A 24,584-nucleotide genomic window follows, 5' to 3' on the forward strand; every position below is an offset into this window, starting at 1 on the left:
TTTCACATAAAAAGAGGTGAGTTACTAACACACACACACACACACACACACACACACACACACACACACACTCCAGATCTGGGCTTTCCATTCCACTCTGTTAAATCAACTCTTGCCTTGTCACTGTAAACATGACTCAGATGAGACAGATCTTTGGATTTTCTAACCTTGCAGAGGTATAAATCATTAGATTTTGTAGTTTGTGTAATTGACTTTTTCCAGAATTGGTTTCTAGAAATTCCAACAAAGCAATCTTTTCTTTCTTCTAAGTTATTATTGATTTAAATCTAAATCAAAATAACCCTGTGTGTCTGTTGAGTACCATACCTAGCAGGTTGAGCCTAAACAGATGTTTTTACACATCTTTTCTAGAGAGTTCCCACATTTATAATTTATTGATAATCTTTGGGTTTATGCTGTAGCTGTCCAATGCTTCCAGTCAACTGTAATCTGAAGAAGAGAAAGAAGGGAATTACATTTTGCAAGTTTCTGTCATGTTCTATGTTGTCATGATGATCATAGAGGATAGTGTACATATTTAATGGCGCAAAATATGTACAACCACTACTCATGGACTCCTTCTGCCTTTAACTTCATGTACCTTCCCTTTGCCATTTCATGATGAGGAGATGTTGTAAAATAGTGAAGGAATATTTTATCTTTACTATAAATGAGAAAATCAGTTTAAACAGATTCACCTTCTTCTGCAGTGAGGAGAGCCAATGGTACTGTTTAAACATTTACATTGATCTGATAATATTTGGAGAATATTTATAGTCTGATGGATACTACCAAGGCTCTTTGAGTCTAGCATTTAAGTGATAAATTAAAAAATTATGTGTCTAAATATCTTCACTCCTGTTCCATAAATATTCTGTTAAATATTTAAAATTGCAACTCTTAATGAGATCTCTGAGCTTTCTTCAAATTAAGTTTTCACATGTATATAGAACATGGGGTACTTCTTATCTTCTAATGAAAAATGGAATAATGAATAACTGTGAATAAGTAATTGAAATGATCAGAGCCATCTTTCTGTGATTCTGAAGATACTGTAATATAAAATGAAGCATAAAGAGTAAGAATTCTATAGTTCTCGTGATTCTTAATTGAAAAGGATTTTTATTTTATTTTATTTTATGTGAATGCAAAGTAAAGTTCATAACTTAGATAAATAAATATGTTTTAATTCCCATGATCTAGAAATTCAGTGTATAAAACATATATCTAAATTATAATTACATGCAATAAGAAAGCAATCAGTATAGAAGAACATATATAATTTATTTTCATGTAGGATTCATGTACTCACTTGAATTAGTCATGAAAGAACTTAGCAACAGATAGATTGTTCGACTACTTCTTTCCTTAACTGCCCATCCTCAACTCTGAGTTATTTTTCATTTTATTTCCTAAATTCGTTGTTTTTAATTTTTTACTTATTTATATCTCAAATATTGCCCCCTTCTCCCCCTCCCAGATTTCTCCCCCCCATGTCCCCTCCCCTTCACCTCTGAGTGCGTGCTACCCTTCCCCCCTTATGTCCCCCTTCACTGGGACATCAATACTCTACAGGATTAGGCACATCATCTTTCACAGAGGTCAGACAAGGCCATCCTTTGCTACATTGTACCTGTACTACATCTGGCCTCAGACCTGCCTGTGCTAGGAAATAAAACAACAACAACAAAAAAACTTAGAGTTGAGAATGGACAGTTAAAGAGAGAAGTACAGTAGTCAAACATTCTATCTGCTGTTTCTTCATGATGAATCCACTAATCTTGGGTTAGTGGCTTTGTGTCTGGGAGATCTCAGGGCTCTGGGTTAGTTGATAATGTTGGTCTTCGTATGGGATTGCCATTTCTAGTTCCCTAAATCCTTCCTCTAACTCTTCCATAGGGGTTCCTGACCTTAGTTGAATGGTTAGCTGTAACTATCTGCATCTGTCTCAGTCAGCTGCTGGTAGAGCCTCTCAGAGGACTTCCATGCTAGACTCCTATCTGCAAGCACAACATGGCATCACTAATAGTGTCAGGGTTTAGTGACTGCAGATGGGATGGATCTCAATTAGGCTAGTCAATGGTCAGCTATTCCTCCAGTCTCTGCTCAATTTTCATCCATGCATTTCTATTTGTCAGGAACAATTCTGGGTCAAAGATTTTGTAGGTGGGTTGGTGTCCCCATCCCTCCACTGGTGGCCCTATCTACCACCGTCTTAATGCTCCATCTCCCCATTCTTGGGCATTTTGTCTAAGTTCACCCCTTTTGAGTCCTGGAAGTCTCTCACATCCCAGTCTCTGGGACTTTCTAGAAGTTCTCATCATCTCCCACCCCTGGCAGCCATATTTTTCCATTCATTCTCCTCACCCTCTGGGCTTCTCTCCTGCTCCCTCTTATATCTGATCTTGGCTCCTCCTTTCCTCACTTCCCCTCTCCCACTCAGGTCTCTCCCCCTTCTACCTTTCATGATTATATTATTCTCCTTTTAAGTGGGACGTCAGTCTTCCTTCTTGTTTAACTTCCTGGAGTATATGCGGTGTATCATGGGTATTCTGTACTTTTTGGCTAATATCCACTTATCAGTGAGTATATATCATGCATGTCCTTTGAGTCTGGGTTACCTCACTCAGGATATTTTCTAGTTCCATACATTTGCCTACAATACTCATGATGTCCTTGTTTTTAATAGCTGCAGAGTATTCCATTGTGTAAATGAGCCACGTTTTTTATATCCATTCTTGGTTGAGGAACATCTTGGTTGCTTCCAGTTTCTGGCTATTAAGAATAAGGCTACTGTGAACTGTCATTGTGGTGTGGTAGAGCATTTTTGGGGTATATGTCCAGAAAATTTGGGTGGGTCTTCAATAGAACTAATTCCAGTTCTCTGAGGAACCTCCAGATTGATTTCCAGAGTGGGTGTACCAATTTGCATTCCAAAAAATTCCAGCAATGGAGCAATATTCCCCTTTCTCCATATCCTCACCAGCATGTGCTGTTGCTTGAGTTTTTTATCTTAGCCATTCTGATTGATGTGAGGTATAATCTCAGGATCATTTGGATTTATATATCTCTGATGACTAAGGATGTTAAACATTTCTGAGAGGCTAATATTACCCCAATATCTCATTGAAAATCTTTTCATAGTAGGTCTTTCAGATAATCTGTTCAGACTCCTAATTTTCAAGTAGTTAAAAAAGTCAATTTTCTCTAAATAGCAAACATTTAAATATCAGTGTGTTAACCTTCCCAGAAATAATTACATTAGTTCATTTGATCATCAAGAATTGTGCTTGTCCAAAAGAATACATCCTTGACACTTTGGGTCTCTTCAGTGTCAAACATTTGAAGTCTTTTCTGATGTTCTTTGAATCTCAATAGTAGGCAATTACTCATCTTCCTGTCTCAAGCTGTGGAGTGGTATTTGGAACATTCATATTTCTATCGAGCTCTAATTGCTAACACAGGACTGTCAATTATTTGGTTTCTTGGTTTGAAATGAGAATCTCTCCAGAAGCCAGCTTCCCAGAGCGTTGATCGGATTAATTTACCAATGCAGTGAGGTATTGCTTCAGAGGTTTTCATTAGCAATCTGGGAAATCCTCACTCTTCCAATACAAAACACTAAAACTCATAAACAGTCAATCATAACCTGTTAAGACCTCTGCTAAAACCTCAAAGATGTGTCTTTAACTAGTTTGATAACAGACTTCATTCAACAATGATTGTTAATAACTTTGTGATAAATTCAGATTTTGTTGTCTTCTAGACACATTGTAATCTCTGATTCCTTGAAAATACTGCAGCTTGTACCCAAGGAATGCTAAAATCTTAGTTTTTAAATTCTCTGGGACTTTTGCATATTATTTTAAACTCATGTATTACATTCACTCAGTTAATGACTAGACTGACTTACTAGTTGTATTTATCTTTATATTTTGTTAACCTATTAGAAAACTGTCTTAAATGCATAAGCTTAAAATACTTACCTATCGACATCACTTGTTACCAGCTGAGACCTGGCAGAATAGAGCCAGTAGAAGAGGCAGACTGAAGTCTCATGCAATAGCCAACATTATTTAGAACATCAGAAAACTTATACTCTGATAGTTCAGATCATATGAGCAAACTGTACAAACATAAAGCCAAGTCACTTGTGACATAAATGTTTCTCCATAGAGCCATGCAAAGATATAACAATAACCAATTTAAGGAATAATCTGAAGTAAACTCATGCCTGTGTACTATACCTGGGAGGAACACAAAGTCATTTCTAGAACAGTTCTGTGTTTTGAAGAAACTGAGATCACATGACCCCTTCCTTGTTTACTTAGAGTTTTTTCATATGCACTCAGAATTTTCCCCACAGGACTCCATTCTAAGACTGTATTCTGACAATCACCACAATATTTTATTAAGTAGTTAAAAATTAATTAACATGTGGTCTTATTTCTAATTTTACCTATTTTATGGTATTTACTAATATATAATGTTATCTATTCTTTCATTTATTTATTCTCTACATTGCCATAGATTATTGCTTTATGAATTTAAATGATGTTGCATATTATAAAGATAAGTTTCTATTCTCTTGTTCCTCCTCATATTGACTTCTTATACCATCTGGGTCTTTCTCTTCTCCTTTACAGTTTAGCATAAATTATTTTTCTTCAGAAATACTGCTTTATTTCTGGTAGCTCTCAAATTGCTTGATATTTTCAGGTCACACTGCTTTCTGCACCATTCCCTTATTTGTAGCATAATTATAATTCAGTTGGTAGTCATCCTTTAAGCCACTATAAAGACATTTAAAATGCTAAGGAATACAGGATTAAGGGCTGAAGTTAATCACAAAGGGGAAACATCCAGCCTTTAGATGGGCTGCATTCATTCACCTTAACCGTAATTGCTGTTGTGGCCATATAAAGACCACTTTTGACAACAGGGGACTCTCTCTCAGGTCTTTTTCATGGGGATGCACAGGAATGATCCATCACAAAGTTATTTCTAGAGGAAACTGTGTTACAGAATGCACTATGTTATGTATTAGAAAACAGAAAATTGGCAAACAAGGGAGATGCATTCTAATGAAGGATGATTTGATTTGAGTTTTCATGATGCCCTGATGATTCTCTATTCTTAAACCTTTTGAATCAAAGTTTCCAAGAGATGGAGTTCAGCTAATAAGATTATTTCACTAATTTAACATATAAATCTTCTTATTCAGAAGAATTCTTCAGCTAATTCTTCAGTAAATTCTGGTGGAAACTAAGGTGTCAGAGAGTCACACACTCCAAATCTCGACCCCAGACACATTTTTCTGGTATTGCCAATCAACTCCCCCTTTAAAAGACTGAAACTAGTATGAAAACTTTTTATTTATTAGTAAACCTCAAGTCTAACCATGCTGGTGGAGTTTAAAGCTCAGGAGGAGTAGCAGGTCATTAAGGACAGGACGGGGCTTGAGGAGGATGTTGTTTTGGCAAACATGTATTTAGTACCTAGCTTTTTTTTTTTTTTTTTTTTTTTTTTTTTTTTTTGCTCCTGGCCTTGATTTTCAGTCAAGATTTGAGTTTTGTGGCTGCTAGGTATTTTTAGGATTTGTCATATTTGTATGCATGCAAAGTTAGGTGATTCACGGCTTACAACCTGTTCCTGCATAGCTGAGTGATGTTGCTCCATCTAATCTATTTATCAGTCTTGTGCATGCTCATTTGGGCATACAGTACATTGCTGATGATAATTTTATTTTTCTGAAAGACAAAAATAGAAGACTACATCAAAGGTACTGATAATACTTCACATCTGAAAAAATACTTTCTGAAGATAAAAACATAAATAAATATCTGGCCATGTTGGATAGTTAAGAGTCCAGAAAATAAGGACATGTAGTTTCAATGTGGACAGAACCATCTGAAGCAGCATTCTGGCATCACAATGCTGAATAATAAATGATTCTATTATCCTCTCCTGTGAAGTCAGGATGTTTACTTCACTACACATAAGTGAATGACTTAAATATGGTCAGGACTATAAGGCAGGCAAAAGTCTCTCTCAAACTGACATCATGTTTAAGGAAAAGTATGTCCCTAGGATACTCCCATGTAGAAGCATTTTCCTTGATAGGTTCTCCACATTTAAAAAGAAGTTTCCATTGATATTATCATTTTGACAAAATGTTCAATAAAGTTTTTGAGAGACGGTCATGGATCAAATGGTAGACTATCTTTTCACCTGCAGCTCCAATTGTTTGTATTTGGAAATGAAAAAATGCAAGGACAGGAGCTGGTTGTTGTCTTTAAGAAAGAAAGCAGGGAGGGAATTCCCTCAACACCACAAAGCATATGAATTTTAAATTTTAATAAGTGATTTCTAAAACATTTCTCAGCAATAGACCTGTATTTATAATTATCTACGTTCATATACATATATGTATTATGAACAAAATTAATTTAATCTCTTGTAAAAGTCTCTTTTTTAGATATTTTGTTTCAAATGTTTGATTTTCTTAACTTTTATTCTATATATAGTGATTTTATTCTCTTTCCTGTTACCTTCTCTTTTTCCCTGTCCATTCCTGCTTAATTGCCCCCTTATTTCTCAATCAACCCTACACTTACTGTCTTCTTGTTCCTTTGGTATCTCTCTTGTGTAGGAAGTCACAGGTGTCACTGTCATTACCTATCCAGTAGGTACAGCGCTCCTTCTAATTCTATGGCTCCTACAGATGTACTTCCTCCTACACAACAACATCCCATCACAGTTGGAATGGGAGATATGGCTATCTCTTCTGTCTGTAGTCATTGTTTCAGCTACAGTCAGCTGACTTTTTGGCCAGGCTGGCAAAAATGTACATTGTAGATAAATGACATATGGAAAATTGGATAGTCACATGCAGAAAAATGAAAACAGATATTGTTTGTCTCTACAAATACTAGCTTCTCATAGATCAAAGATACTAATATAAGACCTGAAACTGACATCATTAGAGGGGGAAAGCAGATAAGCAGGCCATGATAGGGCTTTTTCTGAAAATGATCCACTAAAAATATCAGACCATTGATAAAAAGATTTGATTTCATAAAATTAAAAATGTCTGCACAAGACATTTGAGTAAAGGGACAGCCTACAGAATGAGATTCTTGCTAATTTTTCAGGAGAAAGGAGATCAATATTTAGAATACAAAAAGAACTAAAAGAAAAATCCCAATAATAATAATTCAAAATACCCAATCCATAAATGAGTTAGCAAACAGGTATTTTTCAAAGATTACATATAAAAGTCCAACTAACATGAAAAGTCTTCCACATCACTAGCCATCAGAGAAATACAGATTAAAATTTCACTAAAATCCTACTTCATCAGAACACCAGATACTAAGAAAACAAAAAATGCTGCAGAAAATGCAGAAAAATCAGGACTGTGATGGGCTTCAGGGAGAATGTGCATCCATTTCATCCAAATGGACTGGACGTGGCCTATGTCAAATCAAACAAGTTAAGTCAACCTCAGAAAGATGGATGTCATGCTCCCTCTCTCATGTATGAAGCCTAGATTCTATACAGGTATAAAAAATGAAGCATGTATGATGTGAAAGTCGGAATGCAACTGTCTAGGGCATGAATGAGTCTTCTGGGCAAAGTAGAACAGAAGGAATGGGGGTGCAGGGGAGGAGAATGTAATAAAAGTGTATTGTACAAAAAAAATATATTGTGACACCTAGTACCTTTAACAACAAATACACACCAAGAAAAGATAATTAACTTCTGTGTCTCAGTCTCCTCACCTGTGAAGTAGATCAACAAGAATAATCAACTGAGTTAATATAGAAAATAGAGGGTTTTTTGTACATGTGTCAAAATTGCACCATGAACACACAACCTATGTGACCCGTCTGACTAAATATAGCAGTCTTGTTGCTTTTGGGTCTGTTATATGACTGTTGGCTATTATTTCAATTTTGAAAGATGTAAAAAAGAAAGAGCTGAAGTAAATTTAATAATCTTACAACTGTTAAATGAGAGATTAGATTTCAATTTGTATGGTTAATAGTACATCATTGCCTTCCTTTAGGTCGGTGATGAAATAAAGTTGGCATAATAATACATGGACTAGGTTTGACTTTTGACATTAAAATAAATTCTGATGAAGAAACTCATGGTAAATATCTACGAGTAAAAGTGTATTGTACAAAAAAAATATATTGTGACACCTAGTACCTTTAATAACAAGTACAGAAACTCGTGGTAAATATCTAAGGAGAGGTAATCTTTTTATCCTTTTTCTTTCTTCTTTTTTTTTTCTTTTCTGAGACAGGGTTTCTCTGTATAGCCCTGGCTGTCCTGGAACTCACTCCGTAGTCCAAGATGGCCTCGAACTCAGAAATCTGCCTGCCTCTGCCTCTGTAGCCGCCAGCAGCTACATGTAAACCAGGTTACCTGTTGAGAGAATTTTGGGGTCATAGGGAAGAGCGGCGAAAAGAACGTACGGCCAAGTCAATGTTCACTGATCAAAGCCCTAAACTTTAATGGCGCCAGACCTTATAACAGTTCGGGCAAACCCTTCCCCCCAGACTCCAGGCTGAGTTCCGGTGGAAGTTGTCTAGCTTCTCTTGGAGGTCTTCGTCTTGACTGCTCCGGCAGCTGGGTGGGTCACCTGTTTAATTCAGGAATCCCTATACCAGGAAGAACAATGAACTTAACCTTTACTACGTGCACTCCACCCTAGGTGGAGCAGGATCCTGGCTAACTGGGAGAAGTTAACCTTGACCAAAGTCAAACTCTGACCAAGTACAAGACTGCCCCAATATGGCTCTGTACATGCCTCCCAAGTGCTGGGATTAAAGGCGTGTGCCTCCACCGCCCCGCTGAGAGGTAATCTTAAAAGCATAAGTGAACATGGTGGATTGCAAACTATTTACTATGAAATAAGCAAAGACTTTAAGGTCACGTTTAACACCATGCTTGTCTACACATTGTTAATTTGTGGTGAGTGACAATGTTTGCAATTCATGTAGTTTTAGAATTGGAAGGTGAGAATCTTTTCCTGCCAGTTTTTCCACTCGCTTCCTTGTATGTAAGTTGCTTATAAATGTTATAAGCTTATATCTTTCAGTTCATTGACATTGATACCATCTCAAAATTTTCAAATGTGTTAGATGTTTGAAGCTTTTCTTGTAGTATGTATAATGTACCACTGTACAGGCCATTCTGCCAACATTTAGCTATTTGTGCGTGTGTGTGTGGGGGGGGGTTTAATTTAGAAGTGGGAGGAAAGCCAGGGAGTGGAGAGGTAGAGGGGTGGGGAGGAAAAAAAGAGAAAAAGGAGAAAGGGAGGGAGAGAGAGAGAGACTCATTTCTTTTTCCCTTTTACCTGGGAGTTAGTTCAGGCTCGTGATATAAGCATTAAGAAGGTTAAGACAGAAATACAGGAGGATAAAGTATTTCAGCCAATCTGAACTATAGATTTACACTCTAGGAACTGTTCTTGTACCTGTATAATCTAATACACAATAAAATGTCGTCTTATCACATGAAAGTCATGAACTGCTATAAAATTTTTTCTGTACTTATAGATCTGAGTGCAACTGGCCATTTCCTAACATTGCTGATAGTGATTTTAAAAAGACTGTCTCCTACTTTTAAGGTTCTCTTTTCTTGGTTCCTAATGAGCTAAGTAGTCACTTTATACCAGGAGTCAACTCAGTACGTGAGTGCTTAATTATTTCTCCTCTGAGCTTCACCTCCTGAAGAGCTTGTAATGAAGAGTTCACTATCTTAGTCTGCCACAGAAACAAGAGAATCAGAATAGAACTCTTAATCTAATCAATGGAAGATTCTGTAGACCTGACCTCACCAATGCATTCAAAGTGTCACTGTGGAAAGACACAAAATGGAGTCATTAATTTTTTATAATTAATCATTTTATTTGTTTTCATTTCAAATGTTATCCCCCTTCCTGTCTCCCCTTCACAAACACACCACCCCATGGCCCTCTACTTTGCCTCTATTAGGGTGCTGCCCCCCCCCCACTTCTGCCTCACTCCTCTAGCATCCCTCTTCTCTGAGGGAGCAAGCCTCCACAGGACCAAGTGTCTCCCCTCCCACTGATGACAGATGGCACAGTCCTCTGCTACATATGTAGTGGGAACTATGGACCAGCCCATGTATATACTCCCTGGGAGCTTTAAGGGGTCCAGCTGATTGATACTGCTGTTCTTCCTGTGGGGTTGCAATCTGCTTCAGCTCCTTCAACCCTTCTCCTCACTTTTCTATAGGGTCCCCTGGATCAGTCCAATGGTTAGCTGTGAGTGTCTGCATCTGTCTTAGGTGCTGCAGAGCCTCTCAGAAGACAGTCATACCAGGCTCTTGTCTACAAACACATCTTGGCATCAGCAATAGTGTCTAGGTTTGGTGTCTGTGTACAGAATGGATTGCACAGTGAGACAGTCTCTAGGTGACCTTTTCTTCATCCTCTGCTCCATTTTTGTCCCTGTATTTCCTTTAGATGGGGACAACTCTGGGTTAAAAAGATTTAGATGGGTGGGTGGCCCCATACCTCCACTTGGGGCCTTGTCTATCTACTGGAGGTGGTCTCTTCAGGTTCTATCTCCATGCTTTTTGTTGTTTCAACTAATGTCATCCCCATTGGGTCCTGGGAGCCTTCAGCATTCCTGGCATGTGGAACTTTTTAGTGCTTCCCCAAGTTCTCCAATGCAACTGCTAATTATTTTTGTTTGTTCTCCTAGCCCTCTGTACTTCTCTCCTGTCTCTTCACATTCCTGGTCCTGACCCCCAGTTTTACCCCCCCCCCCCCACTCAGGTCTCTCTCTCCCTCTGCTTCTCATGATGATTTTGTTCTCCCTTTTAAGTGTGTTTGAAGCACTCATGCTGTGGCCTCCCTTCTTGTTAAGCTTCTATGGTCTTTGAGTTGTATTGTGGGTATTTTGAGGGTGTAGGCTAATATCTATTTATCAGTGAGTATATACCATGTATGTCCATTTGGGTTTGGGTTACCTCAATAAGGATGACATTTTCTAGTTCTATCCATTTGACTGTAAATTTCATGAAGTCATTGTTTTTAATAGCTGAGCTATATGTTAGCCTTCTATCTGATGGTAGGGTTGGTAAAGATCTTTTCCCAATCTGTGGGTTGCCACTTTGTCCTATTGACAGTGTCTTTCGCCTTTGTCTTACACAAGCTTTTCAATTTCATGAGGTCCCATTTGCCAATTGTTGATCTTAGAGCCTGAACCATTGGTGTTCTGTTCAGGAAATTTTCCCCTGGGCAGATGTGCTCAAGGTTCTTTTCTACTTTCTTTTTTATTAGATTCAGAGTATCTGGTTGTATGTAGAGGTTCTTGATCCACTTGTACTTGAGCTGTGTACAAGGAGATAAAAATGGATCAAGTTGCATTCTTCTACATGCAAATCACCAGTTAGACCACACCATTTTTTGAAAGTGCGTTCTTTTTTTCAATGTGCGGTTTTGGTTTCTTTGTCAAAAATCAAGTGACTATAGGTGCATGGGTTTATTTCTGGGACTTAATTTTCATTCAGTTGATCTACCTGCCTGTCTCTGTACCAATACCATGCAGTTTGTTTTTTTTTTTTAAATCACTATTTCTCTGTAATACAGCCTGAGGTCAAGGAAGGTGATACCCCCACATGTTCTTTCATTGTTGAGAATTGTTTTCACTATCCTGAGTTTTATATTATTCCAGATGAAGGTAAGAATTTCTCTTTCTAGCTTTGTGAAGAATTGAGTTTGAATTTTAATGGGGATTGCATTGAATCTGTAGATTGTTTTTGGAAAGATGGCCATTTTTACTGTTAGTCCTACTGATTCATGAGCATGAGAGATCTTTCCATCTTCTGAGGGCTTCCATTTTTTTCTTCAGAGACTTGAAGTTCTTGTCACACAGGTCCTTCACGTGCTTAGGATTATTCCAATATAATTTATATTATTTGCAACTATTGTGAAGGGTGTTGTTTTCCTAAGTTCTTTCTCAGCCTGTTTATCTATTGTATAGAGAAAGGCTACTGACTTTTTGAGTTTATTTTATAAGAAGCCACTTCACTGAACTTGTTTATCAGATAGAGGTTTTGGGATGGCTAATATATACTTTCATATCATCTGCAAATAGTGATCTCTTGACTTCTTCCTTCCCAGTTTGTATCCTGTTGACATCTAGCTAGAACCTTGAACATTATATTGAAAAAATAGGGAGAGTATGGGCAGCCTTGTCTTGTCCCTGATTTAATGGGAAAACTTCACATTTCTCTCCATTCAATTTGATGTTAACTGTTGGTTTGCTGTATATTGATTTTATTACATTTAGTATGGACTGTAAATTTGTGATCTTTCCAAGACTTTTAAATGAAGGAATAGTATATTTTGTCAAAAAGATTTTTTCAGCATCTATAAGATGATAATGTAATATTTTTTTCTTTGTGTTTGTTTATATAGTAAATTAAGTTGATGTATTTCCATATATTGAACCATTCTTGCATCCCTGGGATGATGCCTACTTGATCATGGTGAATGATTGTTTTAATGGGTTCTTGGAGACAATTTGTGAGAATTTTATTGAGTATTTTTGCATAGATATTCACAAGCAAAATTGTTCTGATGCTCTCTGTTGGGTTTTTGTGTAGCTTAACTGTCAGTGTAACTGTGGCTTTATAGAATAATTTAGGCATTGCTTCTTCTGCTTCTATTTTGTGGAATAGTTTGATAAGTATTGGTATTAGGTCTTTGAAGGTCTGATAAAATTCTGCACTAAAACCATCTGACCCTCAGCTTTCATTGGTTGGGAGACTTTTAATGACTACTTCTATTTCCTTAGAGGTTATGGGACTGCTTAAATAGATTATCTGAACCTGATTTAACTTTCATATTTTGTATCTGTCTAGAAAAGCATCCATTTTATCTAGATTTCCCAGTTTTGTTGAGTACAAGCTTTTGTTGTATGATGTGATATTTTATTGAATTTCCTCAATTTCTCTTGTTGTGTCTTCCTTTTCATTTCTGATTTTGTTAATTTGTACACTGACTCTATACCCTTTAGTTAGTTTGGCTAAAGGTTTATCTATTTTATTGATTTTTTGAGTGAACCAGCTCTTAGTTTTGTTGATTCTTTGTATTGTTCTCTTTGTTTCTAATTGGTTGATTGCAACCCTGATTTTGATTATTTCCTACCTCCTACTTCTCTTGAATATGTTTGCTTCTTTTTCTTTTTCAAGAACTTTCGGATGTGCTGTTAAGTTTCTAGTCTAGGATCTCTCCAATTTATTTATGAAGGTACTCTGCTATGAATTTTCTTCTTAGCACTGCTTTCATTTTGTCCCATAAGTTTGGGTATGTTATTCCTTCAATTTCATTAAATTCTAGAAAGTCTTTAATTTCTTTGTTTATTTCTTCCTTGAACAAGTTATCATTGAGTAGAGAGTTATTCAGTTTTCATGAGTATGTGAACTTATTGTTGATTTTTTGTTATTGAAGGGCAGCCTTAGTCCATAGTGATCTGATCTAATCACTATGGACTTGCTTTTGTCCAATTATATGGTAAGTTTTGTAGATAGTATCATGAGATGTTGAGAAAAAGGTATATTCTTTTGTTTTATGGTGACATGTTCTATAGATATCTGTTAAATCCATTTTGTTCATAATTTCTGTTAATTTCACTATATCTCTGTTTATCTATCCATTGCTGAGATTGGGGTATTGAAATCTCCCACTATTATTGTGTGAAGATCAAAGTATGTTTTAAGCTTTAGTAACATTTCTTTTACAAATGTGAATGCCCTTGCATTTGGGACATAGATGTTCAGAACTGAGACTTTATCTTGGTGGATTTTTCCTTTTATGACTATGAGGTGTCTTTGCCTATCTTTTTTTGATAATTTTTGTTTGAAACTCTATTTTATTGGATATTAGAATGGCTACTCAAACTTGTTTCTTGTGACCATTTGCTTGGAATTTTTTTCCAGGATTTTAGTCTGAGGTAATGTCTGTCTTCATCACTGATGTGTTCTTTTTTGTATGTAACAAAATACTAGGATCTATTTAGAAATACAGTCTGTTAGCCTATATCATTTTACTGGAGTATTAAGTTCATTGATGCTGAGAGATTTTTTAAAGACCAATGATTGTTGTTTCCTGTTTTTTTGTTGTTAGAGGAGGTATCATGTTTGTGTGTAACAATTATTTCATTGTTCTCTGTGTTTAATATTTTGATTATCATGTGACAGGACAACTTTCTCTTCTGGTCCAATCTATTTGGTGTTCTGTAGGCTTCTTGTACATTTATGATCATCTCTTTCTTTAGGTTAGGGTAGTTTATGAAGCCATTTCAAAAGAATTTTGCATTGTTTTGTGCAGAGGACTGAATGATTCCAAGGGTAATACTTAGAAATTACCAAGGACCAGCATAGTGACATGGGACTGCTCACCTAGTTCAATGGAATATGCTAAAATATGCCCCAGGCAATTCTGACAAAACTGCAAGATTCCTTGATGTATTTACTCTGCATTTTTCCAGATGAACCATGTTTTCTTGGAGGGCTAATATTTTAGAATGAATATAAAACTCACCGTTAGAGAGACTCTTTATGACTCCAGATTCCCAAAACTGCTCAGCCTGAGAATCACCAATTCCAGAAAATGCTCTGTACCTGTCATTGCCTACATAAGCCTCAAAGTTTTATAAATCTTTTTGAGGACTCCTACCCAATCTAGTCTCTGACTGATAAGTCTGTTTTGTGTTGAGATTCACCTAAAATTTTGCATCAAGATATGCCATCTGTGTAACCAGAATATCATTATTTTAGCCCCAATGACACACAGATGATGTAGAATATGAAAGTACACCCATGTACACATACATACAACACAGACACACACATACCATACACTCATGCAGAGAGGGGGAGAGAAAGGGAGAGTGTAAGAGAGGGAGAGGGAAAGAGAGAGAGGGAGAGATTGTATGTTTTGGTATAGGCTATGGTTTTAATAATACATGCATGTGATAAACTATTTCTATGTTTAATCCTATCATACTGAATAAAGAATGTATGTAGCATATTACCTTGATTGAGAAATCTCATACATAGGAAAAGAGATAAATTTGTATAATTGAACAAAAAGGAAACAGAAGAAGCCAAAGGCATAAGGAGACCTTAAACTCAGAAGTTGAACAGAATGTCTCCGATGATAAATGAGTGTCAAGGGCTTCTGGCAGCATGGAAATCCCTGCTGTCCATAACTGAGAGTTTCCAGAGGAAATGGACTTTGAGATGCATCTCAAAGTACAGGGGTATTCAAATAATAATAATAAAGGCAAGGGAAAGTAGAGGGACTTTTAAAAGCAGGAAAAAAAAAACCAAAAACAAAATAGGGAGTATGTAATGATCAGGGGAAAATGTCAGGGATGAAAAATTAAATGCCCATCATTCTCCATTCTCAATCTAAGGATAAACAGAGCATGGGTCAGGGGATTCAGACCATTTCTAAGTCTCCATCTGAAGCCTTTTCTCTTAAAAGAGTCTCTCTTCATCTAAAATCCCAAATTCAGCTTTCTGGAAGGGACTTATTTATCTGTGTATTCATGTACTGTTTGGACACTTAAAGGACCATTTAAAGACAGATTAAAACTCATGTTATTGTTTTCTCTTGGAGAAATAGATTCAAAATGTTTAACATAGGGAATTTTCACTTAAAGATTTAGTATTTGTAATATTCAAAAATTAACTAATATTTTCAATTTGTGTTTAGACAATAAAAATTTAGGGACATACTCTGGGGGAATGTTGATAAAGGCAATCTGTATTATATGAAGAGATTTTGTTTCATATCTGTCTTTAGTTCCTCGGGCCTTAATTTGCTAAGTGAAAGATGACTCAATAGATCTTGTGGAGAAAAGGAAATATACGACTGGTGACTATGTGCATATTTCTGGGTCAATATTTCTTCACATTCTACAGTTGTCACAAATTCTTAGTCTACTCAACAAAAAGATTTTCTCCTCCATATATAACCATATGTTGTCTTCTGCATTGCTCACGCATCTCAATAGGTTTTCAGGCTTAAGACATGTTCACAAAAGAAGCAACCAAGCCCTGTTTTATTAAGTGCACTATGGTATGCAGCCTCACTGTCTGTCTTCTGGTTCCAGCTCAATCTCTCACTCTGTGAGTTTTATACATAGGCCACCTGAACCTGAGACAGAAGATGCCGATGCCTCAACTTCTGCATAGTTGAGCTAGTTCAAAACAGACAGCAGTGATAACTACATATCAAGTCTCTCACAGAAGGATTTCTGAAACTACAACTCTAAATTATTGGCACTAACAATTATAGAGGTTTGGGACAGAGGTAACAGTAGACAGTCCAATAAAAGAATAGACACTGCCCCAATGTACTAGACCCACAAATTCTGATCAAAAAGTATAAAGCATCTACCAAAGCAAAAATATATTTGTTTTTCTCATTGTTAATGTAACATTTAAATGAACAAGGAGTTAAAAACTAATGTATTCTAAGAGACGTAATAATTTAGAAAATTAGCTGTAAAAAATAGATTACAGTGCTTCCTTCCAAGATGTATAAGAAGAAAACTTATTGGTTATTGGGGTGGGGCATGGTTTTAAGAAGCTGTAATAGGTAAACAAGCCCTCTGATATTACCATGAGAATATATATATATATATATATATATATATATATATATATATATCAAATAGACAAACAATGTTTTAAAAATAAATATACTTTAAACCCACTGACTCCTCTTTGAAGCTTCACAAGAACTGGATTTATTATGTCTTGTTCAGTGAAAACTTAAAATCGTTCTTTAAAAGGAGGAGAGAATAACCATTAAATATCTTCACCTCAAAGAAAATTTTAGATATATACGTGTTGGAGCATAAGGGACTAATGTCTGCAGATGATGCTAACTAATGAGGCAAAAAAGCATTACTTAAAGCTTTCTCATATGAGATATACTATTGACCAAGTTAATCTTAATCCTGTGCATCCCAAAAGTCACCTTGAAAGATGTATCTTCCAAGATCCATTGTTGTATTATATCATAATTACAGAGATAGGGCACTGTGATGTCCATTTAATGCTTCCCAGGTGGGTCATATGTAGCTTTACAGATGCAGGCATTACTTGTGAGCTGTTCCAATGAATACATCCAGAGGCAGGTGCTCTGTGGAGGCCCAACCCAGTCACTTAAACAAACCTTGTATCTTTATAGGGGCACTCTTATCTGCATAAATCCCTGATTAGGGACCCCTAATTAGAAAGAGATGTCTTCGTTTGTGTTACCATGTCTGAAAACAACAGACCTTATAGTTCCTAGATTCTTTGCTTTGAAGATAAAAATTTAGCTAACAGATGTTCATATCTCTGCCTGATATCAAATACTAAATCAGCCACCTGCTGGGAGGTGAAATCTGAACTTTTGCTTGACTAATGTGTGCTAGTTCTAATTTGATATGCATGATAATCATTCTGTACATACAAGTGAACTAGACTATGAGCAGCACACTGAGGGAAATTGTAAGACCTACAATCACAAGAGAGATAAATCTATAGTACAATAACATAATGCAAAAGATTTACAATAAATTAAATATTCTACTTGAAATTTTCCCTTCCACATAATTCATGCTATAGCTTCACAGAACCCCAGAATATTTTTTCTGAGACATCTCTTTTTTCCCAATCAGTTTATGATATTTTATCATGATTCCTATTATGGAAATAACACATCATACAGTAAGTGGAAATTTGTACCACATTTTACTTGAGTTTTTCTTTTAATTGATGACTGAGTTGTGTAGGTTCATTATGGTTCTAGCATTGACAGATGCATTATAGCACACGATACTGAATATACTCTTGCTTTCAAGTCAACAATATTACCAGTACATCATTTTTAATATATTTAAAAATGGGACTAAGAGAATGAAATATGAACTTTCCAACAAAGTGATCTCTGTGTTAAAACAAGCTCACACACATTTTCTATGCTTCTCCGTAAACAAATTAATGGGATGGCTTTCTGATTTGGTTACAGGAAGCTGCTGTGATGGAAAGTGAAGATGGTCACCAGGCTGTCTCATGGTTGTATCTTAGAATGACATTGAGGTGCACATGAAATAGGCCGTTATGTTATCAAATTCATCTGGAATAACAAAAAACCCAGGATAGCTAAAACTATTCTTGATAGTAAAAGAACTTCCTGGGAAATCAGTATCCCAGACCTCAAGCAGTACTACAGACCAATAGTGTTAAAAACTGCATGTTGCTGATACAGTGACAGACAGGTAGATCAATGGAACAGGATTGAAGACCCAGAAATGAACCCACACACCTATGGTCACTTGATCTTTGACAAAGGAGCTGAAACCATCCAGTGGAAAAAAGATAGCCTTTTCAACAAATGGTGCTGGCTCAACTGGAGGTCAGCTTACAGAAGAATACGAATTGATCCAATTTTATCTCCTTGTAATAAGCTCACCTCCAAGTGGATCAAGGATCTCCACATAAAACCAGACACACTGAAACTAATAGAAAAGAAACTGGGGAAGACCCGTGAGGACATGGGCACAGGGGAAAATTTCTTGAATAGAACACCAATAACTTATGCTCTAAGATCAAGAATTTACAAATGGGACCTCATAAAATTACAAAGTCTTTGTAAGGCAAAGGACACTGTCAAGCGGATAAAATGGCAACCAACAAACTCGGAAAGGATCTTCACTGACCCTGCATCCAACTGAGGGCTAATATCCAATATGTACAAAGAACTCAAAAAGTTAGACTCCAGAGAGCCAAATAACCCTATTAAAAATAGGGTACAGCGCTAAACAAAGAATTTTCACCTGAAGAATGTCAAATGACTGAGAAGCACCTTAAAAATGTTCAACATCATTAATCACGAGGGAAATGCAAATCAAAACAACCCTGAGATTTTTTTTCTTATACCCATCAGAATGGCTAAGATTAAAAACTCAGGAGACAGTAGGTGATGGCGAGGATGTGAAGAAAGAGGAACACTCCTCCACAGCTGGTGGGAATGCAAGTTGGTATGACCACTCTGGAAGTCAGTCTGGCTGTTCCTCAGAAAACTGCACATAACACTTCCCAAGGACCCTGCAATACCACTTCTGGGCATACACCCAGAGGATTCCCCAGCATGCAATAAGGACACATGCTCCACTATGTTCATGGCAGCCCTATTTATAATTTCCAGAAGCTGGAAAGAACCCAGTTGTCCCTCAATGGAGGAATGAACACAGAAAATGTGGTATATTTACACAATGGAATACTACTCAGCAATTAAAAACAATGAATTCATGAAATTCTTAGGCAAATGGTTGGATGTGAAAAATATCATCCTAAGTGAGGTAACCTAATCACAAAAGTACTCACATGGAATACAGTCACTGATAAGTGGATATTAGCTCAGAAACTCTGAATATCCAAGACACAATTCACATATCAAATGACTCCAAAGAAGAAGGAAGGAGAGGTCCCTGATCCTGAAAATGCTTGTTCCAGCATTGTAGGGGAATACCAGGACAGAGAAGTAGCAGGGGGTTGATAGGAGAATGGGTGGAGGGAAGAGGGCTTAGGGAACTTATGGGGAGGGGGAAACCAGGAAAGAGAAAACCTTTTTGAATGTAAACAAAGAATATTGAAAATAAAAAAAATATAAAAAGAAATAGGCAGTTATGGTCTCAACTGAGGCATTTCAAGTTCTAGAGGAAGATACAGAAAAATATACACTATCTAATTTAATGTGAACTTGACCTTTCAAGTTTTATCTTTGCACCTCTGTATACCTTTCCCTCTGTCTGATTTAAATTGAAATTAGTGCCATGAGTGCTGTTCCACCAATTTATTCTTTTTCCTAATTGAAATATTTTAATTTACCCCTAAAATGACAGACATTTGCTGTCAGCTTGATGCTTAAAGAGGCTCTGATATACATGATGCATGGAACTCGGACATGATTTTTAAGTTTGTTCATATCAGTTCTAACCAACTTGGACTATACATTTTCCAAATCTATTATTTAGGCTAGCACATTTAGGAAAACTATTTTATCAATCTAACAACATGCTCAATTTGACTTTAGGGAAAACTTAGATTTAGTATTTTATAACGTTCATGAAAAAAGCAGTACTCAATATAATTTTCAATACATGGGAAAAGGTATTGCACACATAAATATGCTGCAGAAGAAAAGAAATGCTCCAGTTCCTTAAAAATGAGACTTACCTTCTTTCTAATAACTGTCACAATTAAAATTATAAATAAGCATATATGTTTATATATCATGATATTAGCATTACTGTTTTCATTATACTTTAGTAAATGAATGCTATAAGGAGATGACTAGTCCTTAATATAATACTTTCTATTGGAGAAAACATGACTTTCATTTTATTCCCAGAATGCAAATCACTCAACTTCCATGGCTATCTTACTTTGACTCTTTGTAAAATAGAGTAAATCTAATATCCATGGGACATATACATTGTGGCAAGGACAATGTCTTTAGCCTGTTACAAGCTTGCTAAGTAGCCTTATACATACAACGGTTAAAAACCTATAGTTTTTATACTAGGAAAGTTAATGTGGGGGCTTAAAAAGGAGAGGATGGGGTGGCCAAGGGAGTGTGGCACAATGGTGTGGGGAAGGGGGTGCCCAAGCAGACCCCTCTCTAGGCACTTCTTTCCCCTGAGGGACCACACACACACAGGCATGGTACAGAATAGAGTTTATTCAAAGTAGGGGATGGGAGTTAGTGGTAGAGAGAGGCAGCGATAGATAGATAGATAGATAGATAGATAGATAGATAGATAGATAGATAGACAGTAGAGAAATGGAGTGTGGGCTGGCCATGACCATGTGGAGAGGTGGGGGAGAGCCCAAGGGGCAGAGAGGTGAGAGTGCATGGGAGAGCGGAGAGCAAAGAGAGTGAGAGGAGGGGCAAGAGGCCCTCTTATAGTGGGCCAGATCTCTGGGGCAGGGCATACCTGGCTATTGCCAGGTAGGTGTGGGGGTGGAGCTTAGACAGAACACCAACAGTTTCCAATATTTGCTTAATTAAAAAGAAAAAAGAAAAGAAGTGACGGTGAATACGGCAAAGCAGGAATAGGGTCGTTGTTGAGATCAGGCTGCTTCATGCTGACAGTTGGGTGACGTGTCTCTGGGGAACCTAGAGAAAGGGGTATGGGGCATGATTGTCCAGTCTCAGGAGAATTGGCTGCTTCCTTGCTTTCCAGTGTTTGTAGAGCCATTTGAGGATAGGTCAGGAGAACAGGTCCAGTAGAAGCTAGAGAAGTTCCAGGAGAAGCCGCATCTAGAGAAGCTGAGAGGGAGATTGGAGCATCTGAAGGTTGCTTCTCTGGAGCTGTCCTGGATATGGCAAGGGCCTGGACTTAACAAGATGCTGGAACACATTAGTATAGGTAGGGAATAATATTAAGTACATTTGGGAGAAAGAAAAAAATTCTTAAGATATACAATTGAAACCCAGAGGAATCACACCCTTTGGAAAGGTAGTAAAGTGGGAACTTGGACAGATGTACTTATCTGGATGGAGCCTACTTGGTCCATGAGCAGTAGATCTGGGTAGGTTTCCTGTAGCTAACAAATTTATTAAAGAGATAACAACATGAGTTAACCATATGAACAGTCTTTAAGATGAGCCTTTGTGGATCAGAAGGAATAGGATTGAAGGTTGGATCGTATAGTGGAATATTTATTATTAGAGAAATCTATAGGAACACAGATGTCAGGACAGTGAGAGAGCAAGAAGAGGAAATATGAAGCATTTAATGGAAACAGAGTTTAGGTAAGGAGATAACTGTCTAGCTGTCAATGTAGTCAGAAGTCTGAGGAATAAACAATAACTTAGCAGTTATATTATTAAAGAATGACAGATTCCAGTAGCCAGCAGTTCTTTGTGGTCCCTGGTCTCCATGGAGGCTTTGGCTGTCAGTCTGGCTTTCAAGCACAGAAGATGAACAGCTTTTTCTCTGTGGAATGGATACCCATGACATGAGAAATGGCTTACCTTTGTTTAGCTAAGTCATTTGACTCAAGGTATCCGGTTTTGTCCACTGCACTCTTTCAGGCAGCATCCTGTGGCGGTGTCCATCTTTCTTCTGAGACCTCCTGGGAGAAGCTGTCAGGCCTTCAGAAATTCTGTCTGTCTTAAATCTAATAACAAACTTCTGACAAGATTGAGCACAAGATAGGAGGGCAATAGTTAAAGAGAGAATAGGAATGGGAATCTTAAGTAGCTTTTACAGGTTGTATAGGTAAAGTATATTGCTTTGGTTAGTAAAGATGCTAGGATCAGAATAAGAAAGTGGGCAGCAATGGATTAAATTGTAGTGTCAGAAAATGAGTTTGTCTAGGCAGACTTAGGCTCATTAACATCAACTTGAGCATGCAGGCTATATGAACAAACAAGTTAAGGATGTGGGAACACGGAATAGGTGAGATTTAGGTCCTTTATCATTTTCCAAACTGTTAATTTTAAAAATATGGTCAAAGACAATTAGCACCCACTGGGTGAGGGATGGGTAGCTACTAGATAGAATTCCAGAGTCCTGGAAGTCTAATAGCAGTGTGTTACAGCCAAGGCTAGAAATTCAGGTCGTCACAAGAAAATCTAGGTGGCAAATGACTAAGGAAGAACCCAACCTGGTTCCAGAATATGAGTTGCTTCCTAGTGTTTGGTGGGGGGCACCCAAAGGAGGGCCTAAATGTCCTAAGCAGGAACATTATCTGGAATACCAGTCATACATGTACGAGGCATGAGAGGAAATCCTTTGCTCCAAAGAGGTTGGCCAGACTTAATTTGAAAGCTAAGGGTTACTTATTACTATGGCTAATGTTTACTTAAATTTCTAATCTGGTAGAAGGAAGAACCTGACAGGCAGCACACACATTGTGGGAGGCTGTACAACTGTTCTCCTAGGTGCAGAAAACTGGAAGTTTGAGAAAAGCAAGCAGTGGTACAGCCATGCACACGTGGAAAGTATGTGTGCCTGTGGGACTTGGCACCCAGGTCCGCACAACCAGCGGGAGAGGTGAAAAGCAAGCAGTGGTACAGCCACACACACATGAGAGGTATGTGTGCCTGTGGGAGTTGGCACCCAGGACCGCACAATCAGTGGGAGAGGCCCACACGAGATGGTAGCAGATGCTATGGCAAAAACAGCAAGATATAGCGGAGCTGAGCTGGGTGTGGGCTGCAGCCTGGCTATGGTGGACAAAGGCCCAAGAAATCTGCGCTAGCCTGAGACCAGCTACTGCGGTTGGACTCATAGCGGTTGCGAGGGCAGAAGAAAAAGTTGTAGAGTGATTGTGCAGGTGCAGGGCGGGGCTTCCTGCCAGCAGTGGAAGTCGGAAGTCAAGCAGCCTGCACTGGCCTGGGAAGTAGCTTGTTTTGTATCTTAGCAAAGGCACGGGAGGGGGGAGAGCTGTACCTGGTGGGTTGGAAAAGGAAGCATGGGGCACCTGGAAGCAACCAGGGCCAGTGCGCCATGAGCTTTGCGGGCTGCCAAGCCGTGGGGAAAACAAACAAAGGGAACTAGTAGAGGAAATGCTGCTATCTGGCTGGGACATGCGTGCACTCTCCGGACCTCTGGAGGCTGTGGTTTAGCTTGTTTCCTATCCTAGCAATAAGACGCAGAGGGACAGAACCATTGCCACCGCCAGAACCATCAAGGTCCTGCAGGGACGTGCAGGACCTCCGCAGGCCGTGGTTCAGTGGGGATCATCACCGCAAGGGGCATAGGGAAAGCAGAATCTAGGGAAAAGAAAACGCTGCTGCAGTGCAGTGCCGTGCAAGCTGTGAGATGTTAAGGGAGTGTGGCATGGCAGTGTGGAGAAGGGGGTGCCCAGGCAGGCCCCTGTCCAGCTTCTTCCCCCTGAGGGACCACACACACATACAGGCATGGTATAGAATAGAGTTTATTCAGAGTAGGGGATGGGAGTTAGTGGTAGAGAGAGGCAGAGAGACAGAGAGAGAGAGAGAGAGAGAGAGAGAGAGAGAGAGAGAGAGAGAGAGAGAGAGAGAGAGAGAGAGAGAGAATATATATATATAGAGAGAGTAGAGAAGTGGAGTGGAGGCCGGCCATGACCATGTGGAGTGGGGGGGAGAGGAGAGTCCAAGGGGCAGAGAGGTGAGAGTATGTGGGAAAGCGGAGAGCAAAGAGAGGGAAAGGAGGGGCAAGTAGCCCCTCTTATAGTGGGCCAGATCTCTGGGGCGGGGCATACCTGGCTATTGCTAGGTAGGTGTGGGGTGGAGCTTAGACAGAACACCAACAGTTAAGAAAAATGATATCTTCATGTACTTATAATTTTGTACTAGATATTTAATATGGTATGAGCATAAAATGTGTTCTATAAAAGTGATTGTATATTTTAATTTAAAAAAATTGCCTAGTATCAGAATGCAAACAAGTTTCAGAAGGATGGATCCAGCATCCTTCACTGTTTTGTTTGGTTTTGGTTTTGGTTTTGGCTGTTTTGGTTTTGGTTGTTTTGGT

This window comes from Apodemus sylvaticus, chromosome 6 (genome assembly GCF_947179515.1).
Source record: "Apodemus sylvaticus chromosome 6, mApoSyl1.1, whole genome shotgun sequence".
Classification (NCBI taxonomy): Eukaryota; Metazoa; Chordata; class Mammalia; order Rodentia; family Muridae; genus Apodemus; species Apodemus sylvaticus.